The sequence below is a fragment of the Trichechus manatus genome, unplaced genomic scaffold, assembly GCF_000243295.1.
Source record: "Trichechus manatus latirostris isolate Lorelei unplaced genomic scaffold, TriManLat1.0 scaffold00102, whole genome shotgun sequence".
Classification (NCBI taxonomy): domain Eukaryota; kingdom Metazoa; phylum Chordata; class Mammalia; order Sirenia; family Trichechidae; genus Trichechus; species Trichechus manatus.
In genome coordinates, this window is record NW_004444038.1 from 7,470,174 (window position 1) to 7,482,846 (window position 12,673).

Consider the following 12,673-nt stretch of genomic DNA (forward strand, 5'->3'; position numbering starts at 1 on the left):
TTTTATAGGCCTGTCTAGTCTTTGTCTGAATAGCGGGCTTCAGGAATGGTTTCAGTTCTGGGTTAGCAGAGTGTCTGGGGGCTTAACATTTCTTAAGTGCAGAAAAAGCAGAGGGTCAACCCTAAAAATAAGGATCTGGGAAATATAGTCAAATAGAGAGAGACTGATCAGTCTAAGGAGCCCTGGTGGCGCAGTGGTTACATGCTCAGTTGCTAACCGAAAAGTGGGTGGTTTGAACCCACGGGCCACTCCTTGGGAGAAAGATGTGGCAGTCTGCTTCCGTAAAGATTACAGCCTTGGAAACCCTATGGGGCAGTTCTACTCTGTCCTATCAGGTTGCTATGAGTCTGAACTGACGATGGCACCCAACAACAGCAACACGGTCAGTCTGTAGAAGACATGAAGGACTTCTGCTCAATATGATGGACTAAACTAGCCCCCAAACACATAAAAATACTGGATGAAATTGGGGTGGGGGTTAAATATATACCCAAGAGCAAGCAAACAAACAAAAAGTGAATTCCCCATGTGCCAAAACAGAGGAAGTTAAAGCAAGAAAGCAGTTGAAGAGGTGGACATGTGACCCAGCCTTGGTCAAACAATGCCCCACCCTGTTGACCACAGTGATGAGTATAAGGATAGGAAAGTATCCAAGCAATCACTACAAATCTTTCCTGGAACTTTTTGCTGGACCAGCAAAATTACTTTTTCTCTTTCCATTGGAAGGCCTACGCTGTTAGGATTTGTGCCTGGGGCTTCTGGTGGCTGTCTTGCCCACCACATGGAGAAAGTCTGCCTAGAAATAGCAATATAAGCCCTGATGACATCATTTGAGCCCCTGAAATCACACAGACTCCTGGAATTACCAGTTATGTGAATCAATAAATCCTTTTTTCTTAAGCTAGTTTAAGTTAGGTGTGTGCATTAACCAAATCAACCACCACTTCCACTTCCCAATCCTACTGTGTACCCTCCCAAGGACAACAGCTATCAGCACTTAGTGGGTATCTATCTTTACAGATCTTTTTCTATGAAATAATACACACATATCCCATGGTTTTAAAATGTGCACAAATTTGACATTCTCATCAAAAGGTGGAGTCGAATTCCCTCCTTTTGAATATGGGCAAGTCTTCATGACCACCTTAGCAAACAGAATGCAGTGGGAATGTCACCATGTGGCTTCCAAGACTAGTCAGAAATAGAGCTTCGGACTGGATCCTTTTCTCTGTAGGGATGCTTACCCCTAGAACTCAGCCCCCATACTCTGAGGAAACCAAAGAGTCACATGGAAAGGCCACATCTTCAACTGACGTCCTAACTTGTTAGCTGCTGTGGAGTCGATTCCGACTCATAGCAACCCCATGGTGCAGAGTAGAACTACTCCATAGGGTTTTCAAGGCTGTGGCCTTCCAGAAGCAGATCGCCAAGCCTGTCTTCCCAGGAACCTCTGGATGGGTTCGAACCGACACCCTTTCTGCTAGTAGTTGATAGCGTAACCATCTGTGCCGCTAGTAACCAGCATCGATCACCAGACGAGTGAGCGAGCGAGCCGAAAGAGATTCCAGCCCCCAGCCTTCAGCGCATCCAGCTGCAGCCAGGTGGAGCAGAGGTGTCTGTCCTCACCCAGCCCTGCCCAAGCTGCAGATCGGTGAGCAAAATAGACGGCATCGTTTTCAGTCGCTTGGTTTTCGTGCGAAGTGTTACGTAACAATAGATAATCAGAAAACACCTGGGCAAAGATTGAGTTTTATTTTCTTGGATTCTTTGATTCTTGTATAAGTGGGATCATGCTCTCTTTACCGATCTTCAACTAGCTGATTTTTCCGCTATGTAACACTTTTCATGTCAACACACGTAGATTAACTAACATCTTCTTATCAACTACTGCATACAATACGTCCTATGGATATACCATGATTTATTTGAACGCTCACCATTTAGATCGTTTAAATTTTTGGTTTATTGCAAACCATTCTGAAATGAATATCTTTTATTAGTCTTATCATGCATATGTGTGAGTGTTTCTCTGATAGATACTTAGAAACAAAATTTGAGTGAAAAAGATTCTCACACTTTGTCTTTCTGCCAAATTGCCGAAAAGCTGTGCTCTTTTACGCTTCCACGAACAGTATATGAGAGTAATTGTTTCCCTTTGCCTCCATTATCATTGGCTATTAATCAAATAAAATTTTATCCTATCTTGAGAAAAAATTACATAGAATACACTGTTGATGTGTGCTGTAGAGTCAATTCCAACTCACAGCTACGCTGTAGGACAGAGTAGAACTGCCCCATAGGGTCTCCTAGGCTGTTTTAATATTTACAGGAGCAGATCGCCAGGTCTTTTCTTCCTCAGAGCAGCTGGTGGGTTTGAACCGTCGAACCTTCGGTTAGCAGCTGAGCGCTTAACCACTGCACCATCGGGGCTCCTTATATCTATCATAATAAAATATTTTATATACATATTATATGTTATATAAATCTGTGTATTGTATGTGTATGCACAGACACACACACGCACACAACCTCATTGTTCAATTTGTGTTTTCCTTGTTTCTAGTAATTCTGTGCAACTTCCTATGTAGTGTTGGCTATTTGTATTTATTCTAGAAATTGTTCATTTTTCTATTGCTTTCTTAAGTCACAAATATTTTCTCCCAGTCAGTTGTTGCTATTTTATCTTGTTTGTGGCATCTTTTGTCATCACGAGGCTTTAAGTTCTGAGATTGTCAACTAAACCTTTTTCTTTACAGGGTTTTGTACTATATTTTGCTTAAGAAAGTGTTTTCCACCTTAAGATTATAAAATATTCTCCTAAATTTTTTGTACTACTTTACATTTCTGTCTTATATATCTCTTTAATCCATCTGGAGTTATTTTAGCATTTAGGGCAGGGAGTTACTGAAATTCTTTTCATATAGTGGAGACTATGAGGGGTACTATGTGGCACGGAGGAAAGGACGTCGGCCCTGGACTTCAGATTCTGGTTCTTACAAGCTGTGTGGTCTTGATGGAGTTTCTTCAACTCTCTGAGCCTCTGGTTTTTCATCAGTGATATGGGTGACATCACCTACCCCTCAGTGTGTTAATATCAAGTTCAAATGAGATAATGTATGTGAAAGTGCCTTGAACTTACAATAACGTAGTATATTAACTTCCCTAAATATTTTCCCAGATGGATAGTCAAAAGTCCCACCCAACACTGAATAGTCCATTATTGTTTCACTCATATAAAATATCAACTCTACTATATACTAAATTTTCTTATGCAAATGGGTGTCTCGGTTTCTACAGATTCGTTTTTTCTTGCAAAAAAGGTTCACTGTTTTTTGAACAATAGCTTTATGTTATTTCCGATATATTTACTAGAACAAACTCTGTTATCTTTTCTATTGACTATTAATAGATGAAGCTGGAGACATTGATGCACTTGCAATATTCATTTGTTCGTGCAGATACAGGGCGTATTTCCATTTACTCAGAATATCTTTATAGCCTTCCAGAAAGTTTTATCGTTTCCTTCATATTTCTCATTGGCATTTTGTATTTTAGTTACTGCCATAAATGGAGCAATTTTTCCATGGCTTTTGTTCTATTGGTTATTATTTGCAGGTACAAACGCAGTTAATTTTTGTACTGTAGATCTGACCACCTTGTTGAACTTTCTCACTAGTCGTAGAAGTTTGTCAGTTGATTCTCTTAGTTTTTCTAGGTAGAGGATCGTCTCTGTGGTCTGACCAGGCAGAGCCTAGAACAATTCCATGGCTGATAGTGGGCATTCCCGCTTCTTTTCATAATTTGTAACCTTTCTTTTCATTTCCTTCTTTCCTTCTCTCTTACTCAACAGGCTAGCATTGGGGTCTTGTTCTGATTCTAATGGAAATGCTTTGAGTATTTCACCATTTTCCTAATGTTACCAGACACTTCTACTAAATAATGTTTGTCAGGTGTAGGCAGGTTCCTTCTATGATTTCTGGTATTTTCAGAGCATATCCAGAAATCAATGTTGAATCTTCCCCAATACTTTTTTTTTTAATATAGGCTGAGAGTGGTAACAGCTACATGTGGTTCTTCTTTAATTGAATTTAATAAAAGCTCCAATTCTGAAAAATCTTTGCATTGTTAGGATAAACCCTTCTTGGTTATGATGGGTTACTCTTTTAGTGAACTGTATTTGATAAGATAATAGTATTTTTCTGTCTGTGAGATTGGGCTTTTAAAAAATATTTATTTAGATATTCTCATTCTTGCTGTCAGGATTATATTGACTTTATAGAATGAGTTCAGAAAGTTTATTCTTTTTTATGATCTGGAAGTATTTATGTAACACAGGATGTATGTGTTTCTTAAATATTTGTTAGCAATAACTAGGCAAAGAATGATTTTAGTAGTAAATGTTTGGCTCCCTTTCCAATTCTTTCTATTCAGGATCTCTACTTCTTCTTAACTCAGTTTATTATTTTATATTTTCTGTATTCTATTTACCTAGAAAACCATCTATTTCATCTGCATATTGTTGAAGATATTACTTGTTTATTTTTTTGTCTCCTTGATGACTCTGGTTAGGTCATCTTTCACATTTCTAATGTTATTTGTTGTTATCTTATCTCTTGTTTCTTAAACTATCTTGTCGAATATTTAATTGGTCTAGTCAATTGGTCTTAAAAAAAAAAAAATCAGTATCTGTAAAAGCCTAACTCAACAACTCCAGGAACTAGAAAGAGAAGAAGCACAAACTAAGCCTAAACCTACCAGAAGAGAGGAAATGATGAAGATCAGAGCATAAATAAATAAAATTGAAAACAGAAGAACAACAGAGAGAATCAATAAAACCAGAAGTTGGTTCTTTGAAAAAAATCAATAAAATTGACAAACCTTTAGCTAGACTCACAAAGAAAAGAAAAGATGCAAATAACCAAAATAAAAAATGAACGAGGGGATGTTACAACTGACCCAACAGAAATAAAGAGAATTATGACAGAATATTATGAACAACTGTATGGCAAAAAACTGCTAACCTAGATGAAATGGATAAATTCTTAGAAGCACACAACCTAACCAAACTGACTCAAGAGGAAGTAGTCTCCACAGACCCATCACAAGTGAAGAGACTGAGTCAGTGATCAAAAACCTCCCAACAACAACAACAACAAAAAAAGTCCTGGACCAGATGGCTTCACTGGGGAATTTTATCAAACATTTAGAGAAGAATTGACATGAATACTGTTTGAACTCTTCCAAAAGATAGAGAAAGAAGGAATACTCCCTAATTCATTCTATGAACGAAACATAACCATGATACCCAAATCAGACAAAGACACCACAAGAAAAGAAAATTACAGGCCAATATTTCTTATGATTATAGATGCAAAAATCCTCAACAAAGTACTAGCAAGCAGAATTCAACAGCATATTAAAAGAGTCATACACCATTACCAAGTGGGCATTATTCCAGGAATGCAGGGATGGTTCAACATTAGAAAATCAGTCAACGTAATACACCACATCAATAGAACAAAGGAAAAGAAACACATGATCATTTCTATTAATGCAGAAAAAACCCTACAGAAGATTGGAATTGAAGGCAAATTCCTCGATATGATTCAGGGCATGTATGAAAAGCCAACAGCCAACATTATACTTACAGGAGAAAGACTGAGAGTTATCCCCTTGAAATCAGGAATAAGAAAAGGGTGCCTGCTCTCATCATTTCTATTCAATATTATGTTAGAAGTCCTAGCCAGAGTGATAAGACAAGAAAAAGAAATAAAAGGTGTCCAGATCGGAAAAGAAGAAATAAAATTATCTCTATTTTCGGATGATATGATCCTATATATAGAAAATCCCAAAGAGTCCACAAGAAAACTTCTAGAGCTAACAGAGGAATTTAGCAAAGTTGCAGGGTACAAGGTCAATGAACAAAAATCAGTTGGGTTTCTATCTACCAGCAATGAGAAATCTGAAAGGGAAATTAGGGAAACAATTCCATTTACAATAGCATCTAAGAGAATAAAATACCTAAGAATAAATCTAATTAGGGATGTGAAGGACTTGTACAACACCAACTATAAAATATTGCTGAAAGAGATTAAAGAAGATGTAAATGGAAAGATGTTCCATGTTCATGGAAAACTTAATATTGGTAAGATGTCAATACTACCCAAAACAATCTATATATTCAACACAATCCCAATCAAAATTCCAACAGCCTTCTTTACAGAAATAGAAAAACCAATCCTCAACACTATATGGAATGGCAAGAAGCCCTGAATAGCTAAAATAGTGCTGTAAGAGAAGAACAAAGTAGGAGGACTCCCACTTCCTGATTTTAAAACATACTATACAGCTACAGTAATCAAAACAGCCTGGTACTGGTATAAGAAAGACACATAGACCAATGGAATAGAATTGAGGTTCTAAAAGTAAACCTACACATCTATAGTCAGTTGATTTTTGACAAGGATGCTAAGTCCATTCAATGAGGAAAGAAGAGTCTCTTCAATAAATGGTGCTGGGAAAATTGGATTTCCACATGCAGAAAAATGAAACAGGATCTATGCCTCACACCGTACACAAAAACTAATTCAAAATGGATTAAGGACCTAAATGTGCAAACTAAAACTGTAAAATTCTTAGAAGAACAAGCAGGAGCAACACTGTCAGGCCTACCTTTCAACAATGAATTATCTAATAAAATAACAAAAGCACAAACAGCAAAAGACAAAATGAAAAACGGACCTTGTAAAAATTAAAAATTTTGTTCATCAAAAGACTTTACCAAAAAAGTGAAAAGACAAGCTACAAACTGGGGGAATATCTTTGGAAACCATAAATCCGACAAGAATCTAATAACCAAAATATATATAAAACTTCAACAACTTAACAAAAAGACAAATAACCCAATCATAAAATAGTGAAAGGACTTGGATAGACATTTCACCAAAGAGGGCATTCAAATGGCCACAAAACACATGAAAAGATGTTCAGCAGCATTAGCCATCGGAGAGATACCAGAGAGATGTAAATCAAAACCACAATGAGATACCGTTTCACTCTCCCTAGGATGGCTAAGACAGTAAAAAAAAAAAAAAAAAAAAAACCCACAAAATAACAAATGTTAGTGAGAATGTGGATAAATTGGAACCCTTACCCCATTGTTGATGGGAATGCAAAATGGTACAGCCATTGTGGAAAACAGTGTGGCAGTTCTTCGAAAAATTAAAAATAGAACTACCTAACCCATTCCACACCCATTGCTGTTGAGTCGATTCTGACTCAGTGACCCTATAGGACAAAGTAGAACTGCCCCATAGGGTTGCCAATGAGTGGCTGGTGGGTTCGAACTGCTGACCTTTGGTTAGCAGCTGTAACTCTTAACCATTGCACCGCTAGGCTCCAAAATATATCTATCATACAACTTTTGCCAATTGATCTTTTTACAGGTGTACAACTTACTGACAGCAATTAAAATAATCAGCTGTGTAGCCCTACCCTTAGTCAGTGTGATTTTTCCATCACCATTAACCCCCCTTTCTCCCTTCCCTCCTGTCCATCATATGACTCATCAATTCCATTCCTAGGTACTCAAAAGACTTGAAAGCAGAGACTCAAAACAAGACTTGCACACCAATGTTCATTGTAGCACTATTCACAATAGCCAAAAGATGGAAACAACCTAAATGCCCATCAACAGACAAATGGATAAACAAAGTGTGGTACATATATACAATGGAATACTACTCAGCCAGTAGGAAAAATGAAGTCTTGATAACATGCCACAGTACAGATAGAGCTTGAAGACATTGTATTAATTCAAATAAGCCTATCACAAAAGGATAAACATTGTATGACCTCGCTTACATAAAAATACAAGAAAAGGCAAATGTATAGAGACCAAAGTTTATTAGTGGTTACTGGGGGCAGGAGCGAAGGGGAAAAGGGGGGTTAACAGTGATGGAAAAATCACATTGATTAAGGGTAGGGCTGTACAGCCGATTATTGTAATTGCTGTCAATAAGTTATATACCCGCAAAAAGTTGAATTGGCAAAAGTTGTGTGATAGACATGTTTACAACAATGACGAAAAAAAAAAAAGAGTAACTGCTTAGTCTGCTTGTGTATAACCCAATACCTCATGAGATTTGGTTCCTTGGTTTGGAGGTTAGGGTCATGGTTTTATGGGACATTCCAGTTAATTGGATAATGTGTTTAGTGCTTCTGTTCTACCTCCTACTTCATTGCGTAGTGCCTGGGGTCTTAAGAGCTTGCAAGCAGCCATCTAATACACAGCAATTGATCTTTATTCTCCTGGAGCAACAGAGGAAAGAGAGTCAGGAATTAGAGGAGGATATGGAAGATGTGGCTATTTGCCTCCATAAACAACTGCCTCCTTTGCCATGAGACTAGAAGAACTGGATGGTGCCCAGCTACCATTACTGAACATTGTGATCAAAGATTCCATAGAAGAATCCTGATCAAAAGGGGGAAAATGTAGAACAGAATTTAAAATTCTCATAGACTCTAGACTTTCTGGAACCATGGAGGGTGGATGAATCCTTGAAACTATTGCCCTGAGATAATCTTTAAACTTTAAACCAAAAATATCCCTTGAAGTCTTCTTAAAACCAAGAATAGTTTAGCTTAACTAGTAAAAAAAGATCTGCCTTGAGCATTATGCTCTTTTAAGGACTACCTATATGGGATGAAATTGACAACAGCAACTCAAAAGATTAGATAGGAACCTGAGGGGGCAGTGAGTTTATGTTGATGAGGGAAGAACAACTCAGAAAAGGAGGGTGAGAATCGTTGTACAACTTGAAGAATGTCATCAACGTCACTAAATTGTACATGTAGAAACCATTGAATTGTATGTTTTGCTGTGTATATTCTCAACAATAACAGCAAAAGAACTAAAATTTGGAAAAACAAACAAAAACAGTATCTAGTTTTATCGATCAAATCTGTTTTTAGTTTTATTTTGATTTATTCTCAAATCAGTTTAAATTTCTTCTCTCTCTGAATTTATTTTGTTGTTTTTCACAGCTTTTTTAAAAAAAATGTTCATCTCAAGTTTATTTGATCACAACATTAACTTCTATTCACATAGGCTCAAGCCTCACCTTCACTGCCTCAACTAACATAGTCTTTATGTACTCACAGTTTTGAAAAACATAAAAGAAAAATTGATGTTAAAAAAACCCAAACTTTCCAAACTCAGCAAGTGAATGAAGTGAGCACTCTCCATGTGTTAAAGTGAGCACATCTCCTTTCATCTTTCCCAGACATTAAGTATGAAGTGAACTATTACGGAAGTGAAGGTCACAGGATTGAAAAATACATGACCGCCATGATTATCACAGGCTTCCTTCTCTCATCCTGCTTTCCATCATGGAGGTCAACCTCTTGACATGGAGCTCTCTTCAGTCTAATTTCCTACATTGTCACTTCCTCAGAAAACAAAAGATGGTGAGTAGATGAGCATCTAACTTATAAACACTGAATGAAGTCACAGCTTCTTGAGCTTAAAGCATACTTTATGTATTTTAAATCTTTCTGGTTTTCCAATAAATGACTTTAATGCTATAAAATTTCATCCAAATACTCCTCTGTTTACATTCCACATATTTTCATATGTACTGTTTATAATGTCATTCTTTTCTGATAGCCTACGTTTTCAATTTTATTTCTTCGTTGATTGAACACTTAGAAGAGTGTTTCAAATTCTTAATGCGGATCAATTAACACTTCTCCCCTCCCCCAGCTGTCCTTTCAATGTTTATCACTCATTTTATGAAGCTGTAATCAGAGAATGTGGTCTGTATGATTTCTGCTTTTCAGAAATTGTTTAGCTTCTCCTGGTGCTCTCATACTTACGTACTATTTAGACTTTCTATATCCTCACTTATCTATTTAATCTGTCAGTTTTTGAGAAAAGTGTATTTGCATAATTTACTGTGGTTGTGAGTTTGTCAGTTTCTCCTTGTATTCTGTGAATTTTCACATTGTGTGTGTGTGTGTGTATCTATGCTATATTATTCGGTGCTTAAAATTCATGATTGTTTTATGTTTTTGGTAGATTGTAACTTTTTCTTAATAGGCAATGTATATTAAAAAATCACTTAGACTTTATTGTAAATGTTTGGAACCAATCTTCTATTAATTCAGAGATGGAGCTTGTAGGATGCTTCAAGTTTTGTGTCCTTGTGTGTCTGAAACTATTTACTCCCTTACTTTAAAAAAAAAAAATTCTTTTGGAAATCCTATTAGGGGAAAGTTTGAAATTCCTTAATGAATTATTTGTCTTTTAAATTTTCTTTCATATTTTCTCTTATTTTTGCTCTGTATTCCAGAAGATTCCCCCAACTTTATCTTTTATATCCTCTTCTTATTCTTTAGCCATACCCACTGTAATATTTAACTTTTGATTTTTAGTGATGAGGGATTTATTCTGGGAGTGAAGAAACTCAGTGTCTTTTTAACATTGTCAGAGCTGTCTTTCCTCTTTCCTTGTCCTTTATAGATGTTCAAAGTTATCGTAAGCTTTATTTTTTTCTCTGTTAAGATCCTGTCCCCGTACTAGGAGTCTCCACACATAGTGTGGCGTTCCCTTTTCTATGAATTACTTTAGTCATACCGAAAGGTATGGGGAATAATATATTAAACACCGATAGGTTCTCCACCTAACTCAGAAATACAACTTTACAGATGTAATATAATTATATTTCTTTACAATTTGTGCTATTTTGTCTTACACAGAAATCCTTCTTTACCAATGCTGAAAAAAATTCTCCCTTATTTTTCTCCTAAAATTTGTATTGGTTTGCACATTTGAATTTTTTAATCACTTGGAATTATTTTTGTATATAGTATTAGGTAGGCATTCCATTTTTTTTTCCGTATGGATAACTGATTATCTCCAAGCACCCTTTATTGAATTTTCCTGCCTTTTTCTACTCATACCATCAATGCTTATTTCAACATTCAGTGAATGCATGGGTCTGGGATCTATACATATAGTGCTCTACTTGTCTATCCTTGCTCTAATACCGCAATGCCTAAACAGTTATAGCTTTATATTAAACCTGATATCTGCAAGGGCAAGTCTCCTTCTTTGTTTTTCTTCAAGATTGTTGTCATGCATTGAATTATGTCCCCCCAAAAAATGTGTGTATCAGTTTGGCTGGGTCATGATTCCTAGTATTGTGGGGTTGTCCTCCATTTTGTGATTGTAATTTTATGTTAAAGAGGATTAGGGTGGGATTGTATAACACCCTTACTAAGGTCACATCCCTGATCCAGTGTAAAGGGAGTTTCTCTAGGTTGTGGCCTGCACCATCTTTTATCTTACAAGAGATGAAAGCAAAGGGAAGCAAGCAGAGAATTGGGAACCTCACACCACCAAGAAAGCGGTGCCAGAAGCAGAGCACGTCCTTTGGACCTGAGGTTCCTGCGCTGAGATCCGCCCAGACCAAGGGAAGACTGATGACAAGGACCTTCTTCCAGAATCGATGGAGAGAGAAAGCCTTCCCCTGGAGCTGACACCCTGAATTTGGACTTGTAGCCTACTGGACTGTGAGAGAATAAATTTCTCTTTGTTAAAGCCATCCGCTTGTGGTATTTCTGTTATAGCAGCACTAGATAACTAAGACAATTGTCTTGAATATTCTTGGCTCTTTGCTGTTCCATATAAATTTTAGAATCACTTATCAGATTCTATGAAAAGGACTTTTGAGGTTTTTTTACTATCATTGCATTCAACATACAGATGAATTGGAAGAACATTTTTTAGCATATTATATTTTTTAATTTACATGAACTCATTTGTTTTTAATTTAAAAAAATTTTTACTTTATGTTTCCTTTAATTTTCTAGTTTTCTCCATAAGGAATTAGTACATCTTTTGCTAGCCTTCTTCCTACAGAGCTTTTGTTTTGTTTTGTTTTTATCCCTGATATTAGAAACCAAGATGGGCACTAGGTATGCTTGTTGCTACTGGATGTCAGTTTTTTTAGGCTCTCTGAGCTGACATAGCAAAGAAATACATGTGTGTATACTCACCTGTATCTGTAAAAACTTGTGTTTTGAGTTGCTATAATAAATGGTATCTAAAATTTTTAATTGTAATGTACACATAGAAAACTGTTTAAAACACAAATGAAGAGCCCCTGAATTATTTCAAAGCAATTCCTCATGTACCACCACTCAAATCAAGAAATAGAAAATTAACAGACCCATGGATTGTATTAGCAGAAAAATAGCATTTTGTTTCTTCCTTCATAATTATACTAGCTTTTATTTCTTACTGTCATCTCACCACTCTGACTAAGAATTTTTAAACAAAGATTAATAAAACTATGATAATGGGCATCTATCTTATTCCAAGGAACCCAGGTGGCAGAGTGCTTAAGTGCTTGGCTGCTAACCGAAAGATCAGCGGTTCAAACCCACCAGCTGCTCCACAGGAGAAAGATGTGGCAGTCTGCCTCCGTAAAAATTACAGCCTTGGTCATAGATAGGTAGACTCGACATTGTGAAAATGTCAATTCTACCCAAAGCAATCTACAGATACGATGCAATCCTGATCCAAATCCCACTGGCATTTTTTAACGAGATGGAGAAATAAATCACCAACTTCGTATGGAAAGGGAAGAGGCCCCGAATAAGTAAAGCA